Source organism: Arachis ipaensis, chromosome B4 (assembly GCF_059453495.1).
Source record: "Arachis ipaensis isolate K30076 ecotype BB chromosome B4, ASM5945349v1, whole genome shotgun sequence".
Taxonomy (NCBI): domain Eukaryota; kingdom Viridiplantae; phylum Streptophyta; class Magnoliopsida; order Fabales; family Fabaceae; genus Arachis; species Arachis ipaensis.
Window position 1 is genome coordinate 72103343 of NC_142439.1, and position 3999 is coordinate 72107341.

The window sequence follows — 3999 nt, forward strand, 5'->3', positions numbered from 1 at the left end:
ATTTACTTTCCATGCAATTTTACTATGCTTTCCTTTTATGCCTTCCAAGTGTTTGATGAAATGCTTGGTTGGATTTTAGTGTAGATTTTGTTCCTCTTTGCCTAGGTAGAGTAATTAGTGACGCTTGAGTTATCTAATTCCTTTGTTGATTGATAATTAGAAGTTGCTAATTGATTTGGTTACCACTAAAGCTAGTCTTTCCCTTGGGAGTTGGCTAGGACTTGAGGAATCAAGTTGATTCATCCACTTGACTTTCCTCCATGGTTAGAGGTTAACTAAATGGTAGCAATGGATAATTTGTGGTCACAATTGATGAGGATAACTAGGATAGGACTTCTAGTTTTCATACCTTGCCAAGAGCTTTGTTAGTTGTTAGTTTATTTTTTTTGCCATTTATGTTTCTTGTCTAAAACCTCAAAACCCCAGACATACTTCATAACCAATAACAAGAACACTTTATTACAATTCCTAGGGAGAACGACCCGAGGTTCAATACTTCGGTTTATAAATTTAGGGATTTGTACTTGTGACAAACACAATTTTTGTATGAAAGGACTATTGTTGGTTTAGAAACTATATTGCAACGAGAATTTATTTATGAATTCTAAACCACACAAAAGCCCAATCATCAATCATCAACCCTCTTGCAACAACCTTCCCAAATGTGCTATGAGTAAGAGCCATCCCATGATGCATACCAATCCATTGGCTATAGTGGACCTCCTTGTGATTATCAATAATCACCACTATATGCCTATGAACTCCCTCAACAATATAGCCCTGATGAGCGGATAATTTATACGCTTTTTGGCATTATTTTTAGTATGTTTTTAGTAGGATCTAGTTACTTTTAGGGATGTTTTTATTAGTTTTTATGTTAAATTCACATTTCTGGACTTTACTATGAGTTTGTGTGTTTTTCTGTGATTTCAGGTATTTTCTGGCTGAAATTGAGGGACTTGAGCAAAAATCAGATTCAGAGGTTGAAGAAGGACTACTGATGCTGTTGGATTCTGACCTCCCTACACTTAAAGTGGATTTTTTCTGGAGCTACAGAACTCAAAATGGCGCGCTTCCAATTGCGTTGGAAAGTAGACATCCAGGGCTTTCCAGCAATATATAATAGTCCATACTTTGGCCAAGTTTAGATGACGCAAAAGGGCGTTGAACGCCAGTTCTACGCTGTAGTCTGGAGTTAAATGCCAGAAACACATCACAAACTAGAGTTGAACGCCAGAAACACGTTACAAACTGGCGTTCAACTCCAAAAATAACCTCTCTACATGTAAACTTCAAGCTGGCCGAACCCACAAGAGAGGAGGAGGACGTGAATCCCAAGGAGGAAGACCTCCTGGGACGTCCAGTGATCAACAAGGAGTTTCCCTCTGAGGAACCAGAGGAATCTGAGACTCATCTAGAGACCATAGAGATTCCATTGAACCTCCTTATGCCATTCATGAGCTCTGAAGAATATTCTTCTTCTGAAGAGAATGAAGATGTTACTGAAAAGCAAGTTGCCATGTTCCTTGGTGCAATCATGAAGCTGAATGCCAATTTATTTGGTAAAGAGACTTGGGGAGATGAACCTCCCCTGTTCACCAATGAACTAAATGCACTAGATCAACTGATATTACCTCAGAAGAAACAGGATCCTGGAAAGTTCCTAATACCTTGTACCATAGGCACCATAACCTTTGAGAAGGCTCTTTGTGACCTTGGGTCAGGAATAAACCTCATGCCACTCTCTGTAATAGAGAAACTGGGAATTTTTGAGGTACAAGCTACTAAAATCTCATTAGAGATGGCAAACAATTCCAGAAAATAGGCTTATGGACAAGTAGAGGACATGTTAGTAAAGGTTGAAGGCCTTTACATCCCTGCTGATTTCATAATCCTGGATATTGGGAAGGATGAGGATGAATCCATCATTCTTGGAAGACCCTTCCTAGCCACAGCAAGAGCTGTGATTGATGTTGACAGAGGTGAACTAGTCATTCAATTGAATGAGGACTCCCTTGTGTTTAAAACTCAAGGTCATCCTTGTGTAAACATGGAAAAGAGGCACAGTAAGCTTCTCTCAGTACAGAGTCAACTAAAGCCCCCACAGTCAAACTCTAAGTTTGGTGTTGGGAGGCCTCAGCCAAACTCTAAGTTTGGTGTTGAACTCCCATATCCAAACTCTAAGTTTGGTGTTGGGAGTCTATAAAATTGACCTGATCACCTTGTGGCTCTGTGAGAGCCCCAATGTCAAGCTATTGACATTAAAGAAGCGCTTGTTGGGAGGCAACCCAATTTTTATTTTTTTTAATTATATTTTTTATTAGTTATATATCTTCATAGGTTCATGATCATGTGGAGTCACAAAAACAATTGAAAAAATTGAAGAAAAATAAAAAACAGCAGAAGAAAAATCACACCCTGGTGGAAGGACTTACTGGCGTTTAAACGCCAGTAAAGAGCATCTGGCTGGCGTTCAACTCCAGAACAGAGCATGGAGCTGGCGTTCAACGCCAGAAATATGCTACATCTAGGCGTTGAACACCCAGAACAAGCATCAGTTCGGCGTTTAAACGCCAGAATTGCATGCAAAGGTGTTTTACATGCCTAATTGGTGCAGGGATGCAAATCCTTGACACCTCAAGATCTGCGGACCCCACAAGATCCCCACATACCTCCACTCACCTTACCTCCTCATAATCCTATATCACCCTTTCCCAAGAACCCTTCACCACTCACATCCATTACTCCCCTAAAACCATCATACAACCTACCTATACCCACCCACTCAAATTCAAACCATCAACTCACCTCCATATCTTCTTCTTCTTCTTCTTCTATTCTTTCTTCTTTTGCTCGAGGGCGAGCAACATTCTAAGTTTGGTGTGCTAAAAGCATAAGCTTTTTGTTTTTCCATTACCATTGATGGCACCTAAGACCGGAGAAACCTCTAGAAAAGGAAAAGGGAAGACAAAAGCTTCCACCTCCGAGTCATGGGAGATGGAGAGATTCATCTCAAGGGTCTATAGCTCAGTGGTAGAACATTTGACTGCAAATCAAGAGATCCCTGAGATACCTCAGGGGATACATTTTCCTCCACACAATTATTGGGAGCAACTAAGGGTGGAACATCAAGACCACTCCATCACCCTCCATGAAATTAGAAAAGATCAAAGAGAAATGAAGGAGGAGCAATAAAGACAAGGAAGAGACATAGAAGAGCTCAAGGACATCATTGGTTCCTCAAGAAGGAAACGCCACCATCACTAAGGTGGACTCATTCCTTGTTCTTAAATTTTCTGTTTTTCATTTTCTTATGTTAAATGTTTATCTATCTTTGTGTCTTTATTACATGATCATTAGTGTCTAAGTGTCTATGCCTTAAAGTAGTGAATATGAATCCATCACCTCTCTTAAATGAAAAATGTTTTAATTCAAAAGAGCAAGAAGTACATGAGTTTTAGATTTATCCTTGAACTTAGTTTAATTATATTGATGTGGTGACAATACTTTTTGTTTTCTGAATGAATGCTTGAACAGTGCATATGTCTTTTGAAGTTGTTGTTTAAGAATGTTAAATATGTTGGCTCTTGAAAGAATGATGACAAGGAGACATGTTATTTGATAATCTGAAAAATCATAAAATTGATTCTTGAAGCAAGAAAAAGTAGTGAATACAAAAGCTTGCAGAAAAAAAAAAAAGAAAAGAAAGAAAAAAAATGGCGAAAAAAAAATTAGAAAAAGAAAAAGCAAGCAGAAAAAGCCAAAAGCTCTTAAAATCAAGAGGCAAGAGCAAAAAGCCAATAACCCTTAAAACCAAAAGGCAAGGGTAAATAAAAAGGATCCCAAGGCTTTGAGCATCAGTGGATAGGAGGGCCTAAAGGAATAAAATCCTGGCCTAAGCGGCTAAACCAAGCTGTCCCTAACCATGTGCTTATGGCGTGAAGGTGTCAAGTGAAAACTTGAGACTGAGCGGTTAAAGTCAAGGTCCAAAGCAAAAGA